The 14,433-nt window shown below is 31.7% G+C and overlaps 1 protein-coding gene across 3 annotated transcripts in view; it reads right to left on the bottom strand.

Moving 5' to 3' along the window:
• The window catches only part of LOC148620816 (Kv channel-interacting protein 4-like), a 160,082-nt gene that overhangs the window by 54,085 nt on the left and 91,564 nt on the right, over window positions 1-14,433 (bottom strand). The window lies entirely within an intron of this gene.

Consider the following 14,433-nt stretch of genomic DNA (forward strand, 5'->3'; position numbering starts at 1 on the left):
TATTTAAAGCATAGATACGAATTTATCATATAGAAAAGGTCCAATGGAGCAGTTAAAACAAAATCAATAACTGATTTTTAAAACGATAAAAAAAAACTTTTAAACAACATAACAACATAAATATGCATTATTTTCTCCTTACTTTAGTGGTTTTGTTCGCAGTGAATAACAACAATGGCTTTTACTACTTGCAATTAGTTTTGCAACTGTTAGACGCAATATAAAGCAAATGATCAAGTCAGAAAAAAAAAACAATACATTGTTTTGTTGTTGTTGTTTTGTTAGGTTTGTTTCTGTTGTAAAGATCTTATCTATTTCGGTTTATAAGACATATTTTCAAGTAATTCCTTTATTCAGAAGGCAATAAAATATTTTTCACGTTTTCTTGATGCTAATCAATGTGAAGTCAACATTTGAAATGTTGACAAAGTCATTTATTAAGTGACAAATATGAGCTCTGTTATGACGATAATACACATGAAGTCATACATCATCAAGGTTTCAGAACAATTTGACAAGAATCAATGCAAGTATAATTGTTGAGTAATAAATATAGCGTCAATAAAGGGTTACTATATTAAAACTGAAACTTCTTGAACGTCACAATTAATTCTCCGCACTATCTAAAGCCTTTCCTTTATTCAGAATGCATTATAAATATTGTTCACGTTTTCTTGGTGGTAATCAATGTGAAGTCAACATTAGAAATGTTGACTGAGTCATTTCTGTAGTGACAAATATGAGATTTGTTATGGCAAAAATACACACGAACTTATAAATCAGCAAGCTGTCAGATTAGTTTAAAAAGATTAAATTTAATAAGGTAATCTTCTTTACGACAGTAACCGTTTTAATTTAATGAAAGTTTAATCAAATTGATTATTATTTAAAAAAAGGTGTACCACTAAATGTTCCTCTTTTGGATAGTGCTGTCATTTACCATTCGTTTTGACCACTCTATTTGCTACACTGCTCCATCAGATCATACTGCATAGTACAGGGACGATTATGTTTTCTGATATACAGTTTACAACGACGTTAAAACTGGTCATTTTGCATACTTATTTTTTTTATCATTCCCTTAGCGGGACTCCAATGTGAAATTTATGGCAATATCACCTTCAATAAGCCACTCAGGCAGCTAGACCCTATATCGGCCATCCACTGTTCAGATATTTCTATGTACATTAAAAGGTTAACAATGACTTCGTTTCCTACGAAAGTTACAAATTAATACAACCAGTCATTTTAATCGCAATATATAAACGTTAGATGTTGAACAGACACCAATCAAAATTTAATCAGGCATTAAAAAGGAGTCTTTTTGATGAGGCTAGCCATATACAGTGAAACCGATCTAAATCGAACTCAACATAATTTGGAAACCTGTCTAAATCAGACGCTTTTGAAAGGCATTTACATCAATTTGAGTGAATTTTGTACCTTGGTAAACAAAATACATCTCTTAATCAAGCAAATAACCAAATACTTTTGAAAGCCCCTTTACATCAATTTCAATATATTAAAAACCTTGGTAAACCGAACACCTCTCTTATCCGAACACATTTTAAAGTCCAAAAAGGTTCGGATTAGCCAGTTTTCAATGTTTATGATTAATTCAAATAATATAGTGGTAACATCACAATCCTTTGATCAAAGTCTTATACTTTGCAGAGATTTATTATCTAATTAGCATAACTGTTCGATTTGACACTCCATTAACTACAATATGTACCTTTAACTTTACTGGAGCTATTTTCAATTAAATTCCTTAATTGAAAGCTGAAAAAAGGAGAAAACTCAATAAAAGGCCAATTTTAAAGTTGGTAATACTGTTATGTAACAAGCAAGGTTGTGACAGACACGAAGATATTTCATTAGTTTCCTTGAAATTCTGAACACACGAATGCGTTTCTTGAACGAAACATAAGTATCTCTAAGTCGTCATTGTCTATATCATGCTCCTGGTTTCTTGTAAACAATATTGATTTTAAAGAGAATATTATATACTTCAGGCGTAAGAGTACATTTTTATTCATCAAATATTCTGTTCAAGATAGTTATGTAATAGACAGAGATGTGATTGACACGACAAGCTCTGATCAGCTTCCCGAGGAAGCTTGTATCACCATTTGTACTTTACATGTACTACAAACAGATATATGATAATCCATATCGATGTGATAAGATGCATAGCAATGGCCAAATAAATGTTTGCTAGCACAAAAATCATTATGAAGAAACATAAAATCATTATATAAGGACAAGTATCCAATAATGGTATTATATATGATTTTCTTTCATTTTTGAAATAACCGTACAATTGTTTTTTCTTTATTATAAATTGATTGATTGATTGTTTGGGTTTAACGCCCGAGCAGCAATGTTTCAGTTCTATTCAGGTGATGAACATGAAAAGAATGATAAAATGAACATGAATAATGATGAAATGAAAACAAGGGATGGGACAGAAGAATAATAGGGTCGACAAATTGTCATTGCCACTAGAAAAAGGGGTGGGTAGGGTCGGGCAATTTAGCCTCCTGTGGCGGAGAGCAAAGGTTCCTACGCCTATCGAATACCACAGCAGGGTTCTTTAACGTGCGAGGAACGTGGCATCTTTCCCTACACGGTGCACCACTATGGTTTGCGGTCAGGTTTTCCGTATTATAGCCTGACAACCCCAGCATGTAACACGCCAGGGGTACCCCATTCAACCATATGGGGCACACATCCAAGTTGCTCTGTGGGCAGAGCACCTAGCCCCCGGCTAGGTTCCTGAGCACTATTTAGTCGCCTTTTACGACAAGCTTAGCGCTGCTGCATGCCTATTCTTTTGACACCCGGACCTGCACGGGGCTCTACATTATTAAAGAAACAAATGAGATATTAAATATTCAACTCTCAACACTATAGAAACATGGGTTTAACTATTTAAAATTAGATATTAAGTACAGTGAGTTTTACATTGAATAAGAAATTTGTTTTCTTTTGAGATTCTCTTCATAACAAATGGTCTCAAACCTGTCGTTAAAATAAACAAGCCAAGAATCAATTTTATATCACTAATCATAAATGTCGAATTGATAAAATCTGGTGACATCTTAATGTTGCACTGTTTTGTTTTCGTTGTGACCGGTCGTAATGCTATTACCAAGGCAGTTGTTGTTCCTTAGTGATTTGCCTAAAATGCATTTTCGCCAAATTGGAAGTCTGAAAACCTTTCTACAAGTTAATAGTTAAAACAGTAGAAAAAATGTTTGTCTGCTATAAATACTTTCTTATGAAATTGAATTATGTATTTGTCCATAGAGAATAAAAAAGTAATGATAATAATTTTCAAACAATGTATTCCTTTGAAACAAGGATGGTAGAACTACTATGGGAACTATGAAAAAGGATTAAGATAAACATTACTATACTCGGCGTCACATAAATAACATACTGTTAAAATTTGAATAAAAATATTTTCTGCGACTTTATTGACACCTACCGTCTTTAAATTGTCTTAAATGACTTGCTCATTCGTTTAGCCAAACGGCTTCTCCCTAAACATTGAATCGTTAAATTCCGGTCAGTTTTTAATTCTCGGTGCCAATATTTACATTGTAAAAAGTCGGCCATGTTTACAGTGATCGGGTTGCTAGGAGATGTTGTTTACGTTTAAATGGTTTGTCCAAAAACCGAAGAACCCAGAATGCATTTCGGCGTTATTTCGGATATCTCAGATTTATTTTACGCGAACAACGTACAATACCGAGAAGTTGATCAAGCAGACGATTGTCACCGGAGTTCGACGGGAACTTACGAACTCCGTTTGTAAACAAATCGTCCCGTAAAAACCAACATGGCGGATATTAATATGAGATTTTCCCGTAAGGATTTGTTACGCATGATTTAAGCTAATAAGCGACTTGTTTAGGGAGAAGCTGTTTGGCTAAACGAATGAGCAAGTCATTTAAGACAATTTAAACGACGGTTGGTGTCAATAAAGTCGTAGAAAATATTTTTATTCAAATTTTAACAGTATGTTAGTTATGTGACGCCAAGTATAGCATAGGTACTAATGTTTTGCTTTATTTTCATCCATTCAACACGTGACGATTGACAAGAAAGACGACATAGACTCGAGAATAAAAGTTTTGAAAACAGTCGATTACGAGATCGAACTGACGGCCAGTATATATGGTGTACAATGCTTAAGGTATTTTTAAAGGCTCATATTTATAGGGCGGAACCCCCATCCCACACCACCCAATTAACACACATACTACAAATCCGAAAAAAATATTTGAATGAAGTTTTGAATTTTCCAAACCACCTTACTATTTTTTGGCTCATTTTTTGCTGGACCTTTATTCCTATACACTGAAATCCTCGATGCATCCCTAATCCCCTCATAATAGACAATTTGAAAGTACCTATTTTTCACTTATATAAGATAAGAACTTGAAAACTATGCTCATGTCCGTTTGGGTAGTTCATTTATACCTAAAAATAATGTTATCTGGTACACAGGGAAGATTATTATGATATTTGTTTTTACATGGTTTTAACCCAAATTGACCAAACAAAATCTGTAACAATTCACGTGATTTCATACATTTTTTTATGAAGTTCGTGTTAAGTAAAACGCATGTGAAGTTAATGTAAAGCTCGATAAAAATGAAAATCACGCGATCAATATTTGCCTGTTTAATCACCAGGTATTGTAACAAAAGGACGTCGACATATTGACGACCTCTCTCAAGGTTTTGTTTATTACAATATCGGAAGGTAATTGGCAATTTCAATTTTCAGTTCTAAGAATAGTTTGGTCTATTTAATAAAAGAAGCTATAATCTGATGTCTGCTTACACCTGGTCTGTCTAGAATTACCTAGTATCCTGATTTCGACTATTCTTATGAAACAGTCACGTGTTATTATTAAACAATTTACCATGGTAACGATATGGAAAGGAGAACCGTATCAAAAAGGTAATAAAAGAGTACCCTAGGGAACCAAGATTCTAGCCGAAATCAAAAGAATGCCATCCAGGAAAAAAAATACCACAAAAAATGTACAAACGTTCTTCAGTCAACATAACTCTATAACTATGTATGATTCATTTTTATCGTGCATTTATATTCATTGACATAGATACGTAAGTTCAAAATTTGGGACAATTAGATATTATTTACTTTTCAATAATAGCTTAACTTTTCCTTTTAATTTAAATTTTGCCCTGCTTTTGTTAAGTCATGTGTTTTGCTATATCTACTCTGAATTGTTCATCTTCTAAAGTAAAAAAAAATTTATCGTAGCCTAGTTTCTTTTGGGTTGTCAGTATGCTATACGAAGTCAATAAACAAAATATTTTCGTTGAACCATAAAAAATCATGCATGGTAGAAAATATAATTCTCTCATATATAAATCTTATGTAATAATGTACTTTTTTGGTTTTTTAGACGAATACATCAGCACTCAAACTTTTTTTGATAAAGCTCCCAGTCGAGTGCAATTGTCATTTCTATAACTAATTCCCTCTCAAAGCACTCATAATATGAAAATAAATGTCATGGAATAATTAAGTGAATTAGTCTGTAAGTCGTCAACTGTTTTGCAAGTCATTATATTTCAAGAAATGTCGAAGGAGAAAAATTTGTGTAATTTTATCTGATATAAATTTAATGAAACAGTTTTCTACATAACAAAAGAACACCTTGCAAGCAAATGAACAAATTTAAAAAAGCGAATAAACATCAAAAATAATTTTTCTATATTGGTATAATTTTAATTACAAATAGTCGATGTTATTCATATAAAATCTTTGGAGAACCCTGTAAGTAGCTTTGATAAGATGTTTTCGTATTAATTGCATCCATAATTAATTAGAATTTTAATGTCTAGCATTGATTTTGACTGTCAATGATATATCAGATTGCATTTTGTTCTGACAAGTATTTCAAATTCCAGCTGCTGCCTTTTTATTACTGTTCCGTGTAAGTTTCGGGCATGTTCAAAGTATCTGGTGTCACTTGAATTTAGAAATGCTACCTATCGATGCAGGAAATAACTCAAATAAACTAAACTTGTAAAGACATTTTCCAGCGTTTTAAAACTTAACGCATTCTCTTAAGTGTATGATTTGTTTATATGATAAAATAATTGCATTTACACAAACCAAATAATGTCTGACTCAAAAAATGGTACGTCAGCTCTCAATTTACAAATTGTCGTCAGTGTGGTATACTTGGCATTCATTTTTATGAATTATATCATAAATAATTTAAGTCAAACCCTTCATTCTTTTATATACATTTATATATATCATTGCTATATTTATTTACGATTTTCTATTTGTAGACAGCTCCGTATATGCATGTGTTATCAGCATTTATTATTCATTTTTGAACAGTATATAATGTGATGAAAATATCCGACACCTATTTCAAATGGATTCGATCATACATATTTCATTGACAGTGCATATATAGTATCCGATTTTAGGAGTGTGTCAAATTATAAAATACGAAACATAGTCGTCATACACATTTGAAAGTCTCCTTTCAGAAAATGATCAACTCTGTTATCTTAGTTTAATAGCTAATCAACATTTTCTTTTAGTTGGACTACTAAACGTTGACAATCTTTCTTCTAAAACGCATTCATCGTTTTGGGGACATTTTGCAGCCAATTCGATAACTGCATTCAATTTTCCAAAATATCATTAATTTTAATGAATGGAAAAGTGTGTACATTAAACAACCAGAACGTCTGTACTAGACTGTAATATATCATATTGTTGGTCCACTAAAATATTAAAAAAGATAACACTTTCTCAATAAATTTTATCAGGATTTCGATTTTTTTTCAATTGAAAAAATGCACAGTTTAAAATTTGTTACCAAATAATATCGAATATTGTAATTTTTAATTGTTGATATAATTTGTAATCGAACAAGTTAAAATATAAAAAAAGATGTATTGTCTATGTATTTTTTTTAATAATTTTTTTTTAATCAATGACAAATTACTTCATACGCATTGTAAATGTTTATCATTTATAATCAGACATTTTGATTCAATAGTTAAAGTTGCAGGCTCGACAAACGTGTTGAAAAATAAAAAAAAAAAGTTCAAGACCCGATAATGTCTTTTTGATATCCTCAGTCACGACCATTCTACAATACTTGCAAAATGCAATTATATATGTTCCGAGAGTATGGGACGGAGTGCAAAAAGTGAATTCTACCGAATCCATTATTAATATATCGATACAATACCTAAATATGTACATTTTATTTTACTACACTAAATATAGCTAAACATTATTTGTATTTTGCTAGAGAAAAAAAATTATATTTGTTTCATTATTGAATAACTACTTCATAAGAGACCAGTGAACCTACATTTTCACGAGTTACTTCCCTAATTTTCTTTTTCTGCACCTGCTCCTCGACCATTTAAAGGACACTACTTATTATATCAATCCAAAGAACAAGGAGCAATTAAAATTAGCAAGTGAGTATCTGTGCTTTATTGCGTCATTATTGGAGTACCATTTCCAAACATACTTTAGATTATTGATTTGTCCTTCGAAAATGAGTTGAGTTATATTCATAAATCAATAAAATTCATTCATTTTTTCAAAAGGTTTTCATTTTTGGAAGAGTTAATGTCTTTTTTTAAAATGTCAGGCGTTACAATTCGTAAAAACTTTCTAAAATAAAACTTTATAGAACAATTGCTCTGCTTGTATTCCAAATGCTTAGAAAATTGACGACCTCGTGACACATGTAGCATTCAAATGCAAACAATATAATACATGCAGCAGGAGTTTTATTTAACGAATCGGCTGATTTGATTTGAAAGGTTGATCTGAGTCGACCTTTCCATTTTTATATATGTGTATAATTTTGATAACTTATTATCGGTTATCTGCAGATACAAATTTTGTTCGTCGATAGCACCGGTAAGAATTTGTTGCATGAAAAGTGTCAAATTATGGAATTTTATTTGGTTAATTTTGATAAGAAAGTAATATTATTGAACAACACACACACATATGGATTTTACAGAATATTAAATCAACGTGCAATTTTACCCATTTAAAATATAACAAACTCGGATCTCTACGCCTTCATCTCCATAATTGGGGGTTTTCATGTAAGCTGGATTTGTCTTCTTTCTGCAATTTTTGAGTACTTCTTGTAGATAATTTGTTTTTTGAATTTTTGAACTTTATTCAATAAAACAAATGGTTTTTTTTTGGCTTAAATGCTGTTGATGAGTGGTTATTCCTTGAAAAACGCGTACACTATACCGAAATTTACAAAGTTATATGATTCGTTCGGGGTAAACAATGCGACATAAATAACCAGCTCGGGGTAGAGTTTCAGTGATTTATTTCGATTCAAATAGGATTAGTTTCTTCATATTTTAAATAGACGCAGCCTTTGTGTTGCACGAAAAGTTAGTCATGTGCTTATCACTTTTTTACCATGGTTGTGGTCTAAAGAGCTTTGAAGAATGTCATATTAGAATTGTTATTTTCTATTAATTACAGAAAAGTGAAAACTTGGAAGGTATAGTCTTCGGAAGCATGAATGAACTTAAAACGTTTTCATGTGATAAAGATAACTGCTTTTTCTAATGATGTTTCTTCAGTGTTATGAATTCTTCAATGATTTTGCGAGTCTTTTGATTAAAATGCAAGTTATTCAACCTGGAAAATCATCTTATCACAAATAATGTAAAATAATTAGTTTTCTTAGGAGAGTGTAATTACATATATCTAGTAAACGTATTAGATAAATCATTTCGGATATAAACATTATTGCTTCATGACCCTGATAACTTTTTTATTTGTCGTGTACCGAAATAATTAATATAGGAACAAGCCATTTAGAACACACACGTTTTTTTTGTGTCATCTTTGTATGCTTAATTCATATGATGCTGTAGTCATACTCATAGAGCTCTCCAGTTTTCAGTATTCAGGTACTTTGAGTTGCCATAAAGTATCCAAATAAAATTCAGACATTACCAGTGGTAGAGGAGGAGAAAAAGGCCCGAACAAACGCTGCTTTGTACATATATTTTACGTAACTATAGTTCTTCCTGCTTACCAATTGGTATTTTGGTGAAAACAATACATTCCTCGCCCTCTTAAATCAACCAAAAAACAAATGACAACATATGCTAAATACCATTGCCTGTATATTCTAAATTTTTGCAACAACTGAATGATTATTCAGAAATAAATGTGAATTTTGTGGGGTTTTAACACGCTTGAACCACCTCATGTATAGTATCAAACACATTGTTCTCTCAAGTCTCCAATTATTCCTACATTTGAGGATGACCAGCGTTACAAGAATTTGGTGATTTAGGAAGCTAAATACTTGTACAACTAATATCTAGTTAAGGTATGTAGATGTCATGTCTAGTAACATAAAAGACGAACATGTCCAGTTTTTGTATTACAAATATTTGGTAATCAAAATGTTTCCATATTGATAATATTTTACAACTAATACCAATCTGTGACTCACTGCCACATCTTTTTTAAATAAATGTTATAATTTCAAATTAAAAAAAATATAAAAAAATACAGTCAAAACTATTAAAACTCATAAGTACTATTAATATGAATTATCTTAGTTATCCAGTAACAAAATGCAAAATGTTGCTATCCTTAGAGGCAAAACACAGTGTATATTCTACTAATACAAAATATATGTTCAGTTATGTTCACGATTATAACTTACAGCTGATAACGAAACAACTATGTCCTGCAATGTAATCAACTATGTCCTGCAATTTTAATTAATTATGTCATGTAATGTACTCCTATGACAGGCAATGCACAACTAGATCAGGCGATGTGCCACTAGTTCAAGCAATATACCAATAGGTAAGGTAATGTACTATAAAGTCAGGCAATGTACCCCTAGTTCAAGCAATATACCACTAGGAAAGGCAACATACCAATAGGTAAGACAATGTACCACCTGGTCAAGCAATGTACTAGAAGATCACGCAATAAACCCAATATCACACAATGTTCATTGTAGTTGTGCACTTATAGTTTTGACTCTGAATTTAATACTTTATCACAATATGGTAAAAGTTTCTAGATATCCCACATGAAGTCGTTTTAAGTACAGGTTTGCATAAGAACCATGCAGGAATAGAATATAGACTAGTGATAAAGGGAACCAAGGTTATAGCGGTAATTAAAAGAATGCAATCCAGGGACAAAGACCAGGCATGAAAAACAGACATACACAACAAAGAACATAAAGTAACTAAAATCATACATACAAAGTAACAAAAGCAAATGAGCAACTCGGACTCCACTAAAAACTGGGAGCATGGACCAGGTGCACCGGTAGGGTGAGCGTCTTCTGCTTTTCTAGAAACACCCGCCGAGTTGCTCATAAAAAGTCAAGTCCCAGGTAGACAAACGAGGGAAATGACAACTTTCTTTACAGCTTAAAGCTTTAAAAAGTGATATTTATAATAAAAAGTGATGCATTATTAAATCCAGCTTTGCAGTTTAGTATACTTTAAAACAAGTCATATTTTACCTCTTAATCGCTGCGCTTATAGGACAAACTAAGTAGGTAAATTCTACTACTTGAAAGCTTTAAAAACAGATTTATCATAATTTGCCAGGCTATTGAATTTCAGACCTTCAGTTAAATGGTTTATTGCACACTGATTATAGCTTAACAATATGCTTTTAATCTATTACTACATTCAATTAAGTAAACATTTAAAAATTAAATGCCAAAAAAAAATTAGGTTAATCTGCAAGTGATCAAAGTTGCAATTGACTGTTTTAGATTGTCATAAATGATTGTCGTAAAAGAAAAATGAAAAATAGAATCTGAGTTCTAGTACTGAAAAATGTATAGTATTACCAAGTCTGTGCTTTGGGCACTATTTATTACATAGTTTCATGTATTATTCACACCAACCAAATAATTATCCTTTTTCTTGTATAGATTTACCAAGTAATGTCGTCATCGAAAAAAAATTCAGATGTATATTTATATACTAAACTATAAGCAAACTATTCAAGGGTCGAAGTCAACTTCCGGTGAAGGAACCGACGCCAAAGTCCAAGGTCTTCTGTAGAAAAATAATGTTCAAACAAATACTTTCCTATAACCTACAACTTTTAAGATGATCCTGTTTTAACATAATATGGAAAGGGAATATCAAGGGAAACAGCAGTTGAACAGTAGTCAAAAGCACATAAAAGGTAACCGCTAGACAGGGCAAATAGACACATTACACAAAGAACATGAATTAACCAAAATAACACGCACAAGGACACAAAAGTAAATGAGTAACGCCGCATCCAATGAAAACTTAATGCATGGACCAGGTGCACCGGTATAAAATTGTAATATACACATATAAAGTACAGAGCTTTAAAACTGATATAGAAAATAATCGACAATAACCAAATTCAAAAACAAAGTTGATTTAAATCTTCTCAAATGATAGCAATAAAATAATATCGGCGCGTATTTTTCATATACATTTTCATAATATTTTTACATTATCGTAAATTTCAGCATGTTTGAACATGTTTCAGGACACACTGATTTATTATCAATTAAATTCTACGTAGATCTTTGCTTCAAAAACAGTAATTTTGCATGTCATTTGTATCTATATTTGGAAAGTAATTTTCTAAGCTAAGCTGTCTGAGGTGTAATAAATGCTATAAACAGAATTCAATAAATTTAGACTTTAAAATTTGAACGAAGATTGAACTTAGATTGAGTCGTTGCTTGCAAAACCACTTGACTTTGATTAGATTAAGTTGGCCTACTTTTAACAGCTGTTTTGCTGCAGCCTATTTCTAAGTATGGCTCTGAGAGACTGTGTTGAGTGCTGACTTTACACTCAATATTGACTTCATTCACCGTGAAAAGTGTTTCGTCAACGCTTAGTTAATTGTTAATCGGAATTATCCGGTCACTTTTTAAATAAAGCAAAATAATCGCAGATTTGGATGGAAAAATTTAGTTCTTGAATTAATTGCCAAGAATTTAAAATGTTACATATTCACAAGAAATAAAAAAAAAAAACAGTAGTTCTTCCATGAATCTTTGTGCGTACATGGGAGGAGAGGGAAAAACTGTTAAAAAATTAACAAGATAAACTATAAGATCATAATCGAGTCAAACAATTTCGGACAGATTCTTTCGCCTAGGTGCGCTTTTTTTTGTGTAACGTTAAAGACTGATTATTTCCGATTAAGTTACAAAGCATGTCAAATATTCAAGATTTAGATTTAGTAACAGTACATCTTTGTGTGTCATCTCTCATTGTGTTTAGCTTTAAGATTTAAATAAAACTTACATTTCATTCACTAGTATGGTTAGGGATTTTTTACTCTAGGTTTACATATACATGGTACAATAATACCAAATAATGTAGAAATAATCATTACTGTAGAAAGGTAACAAAAATACCACCAATTTCCATATGGCAAACTTTGATATGCTGTACTTGTGTTTCAAGGAGCAACCTCTCATCGGCAGTATAAGAATGAATCAAAAACGGTAAGATCTAAATCAGAAAAAAGTACGTCAAAATATGTTTCAATTTATGTTCTGTCTATCTTGGATGTCAATGACACTTTATGCACATAAACAATGAGATTCAAGGTATCGTATATCGATCTTAAAAGGCCAAATAGTGTATTAAACTCTGATTCAAATTTCAAAAAAGCTAGAAAAACTACACTGAATACAGCTATGGAATTGCGTACTCGTTCTAAAATACTAATTGAAATCAACTTTGATTTGTCTAGACACCTTGTTAATTAACCTTGTTAATTAACCTTAATAAAAAAATAAAACGAACATGTAATTAGCCTACAATGTAAGCTAATCCAAAGTCAAAGCCATCGATGAAACGGTCTTTACACGGCATGCAACAATAGATTAAAAGAAAATTAGATGTTTGGACACTTATGCCGTACAACAAACCATATACTCAAACATATTTCTAAAAGTTAAAACCAAGAAACACACTACATGTGAACATGTCTGATGAAGGAGTGCACTGGCTTCATTTACAAACATTTAGCGAATGACCAGAGGCATGATAGTTGCACATATCAACTTTTTGTCATTATTATAACTCAGCTTATAATTGAATATTCGTTAAATTAATTAATGCAAAATCGGATAAACTGACAGACAATTAACATTTGCAATTGTAAAGACAGTTAGTAACACGTCTCATCGACATTCTACAATTCAACAAAGAGCCATAATAAGCTCGTCAAGAGTTTAAAGTGCTACAAGCTAACATATAATCGTACTAGTAAACGTCACCCATCGACGTTTATACTCGATACAGTGTAGTTTGCGCCATTTGCATATTATATTATTCCTATTAATTTCTCTGCTAACTGTTTAAGTATTGTTTATTCACCAATCAAATTTTTCCTTGCTACTCGAGTTCTTGATTTTATTTCATTTATCGGAAATGAAATTAAGGAATTGGCAACTTTAAGCAATACAACTAATGGAATAGTGAAAACAACGTAATGGATTCATTTATATTAGTTATCATTTAACCCTAATTCAATGTCAAATGAACTTTTACTGCAACAAATACTTGTTATACATCTTCATGGGAAAAAAACAATTGTGGCCATTTATCTATTTTGCCAGCGCATTTGATGATAAAAAGATGTTTCACTCAGTACTGTTCAAATACTGCGGTAATCACAACTTAAGTAGCAGTCTTTATTAAAATCAGAGAGGAGGTGGTTCATTCATGTCAAAAATTAACCTTTGTTTCTAACTGACCACAAAACCTCCTTAGTTTGTCATTTGGTTCTTGCACTCATATTGATTCTGTATGAATTTGGCACATTGCAAGAGTTGCGGCTCTTTTCCATGTCTGGGCTTTGTCCTTTGTTTCCGCAAAATCTTGGTTCCCTTGATTACTGGTTGATTCGGTTGATTTCAATGTGAGATCAACGTATGATTTTCTCACAAGTACAGATCTTAATATAGAAGTGGCTACTGTTACTCAAAAGTATAGTATATGTAGATCAAAAGGGTATGATTTGTGCGGTTGGTTTTTCTACACCATGAAACACTTCTACAGTAGGCAGTGTCTGAATTTTATATGGACTGTTACTTTAATATTTACATGATTCTCTTAAGAAATGTGTAAAAATAAGAGGTGTGGTATGATTGCCAATGAGAAAGTCATCCACCAAAAGCCAAACAGCTTTGCCAATTTAACTCCGTCATAAAACCGAATGCCATTGTGTAATATATGGTCTTGTAGTGAATATTTAACCAGTCAGTACTTTTTAGATCAGGTTTTTACACAATATATAATCAATAACGTAAACAATTAAATATAATTGTTCTTGTAATTCAAGCAACCTCTTGTTAAA

Source organism: Perna viridis, chromosome 3 (genome assembly GCF_037379345.1).
Source record: "Perna viridis isolate PV_CMFRI_1.1 ecotype Kerala chromosome 3, ASM3737934v1, whole genome shotgun sequence".
Lineage (NCBI taxonomy): Eukaryota > Metazoa > Mollusca > Bivalvia > Mytilida > Mytilidae > Perna > Perna viridis.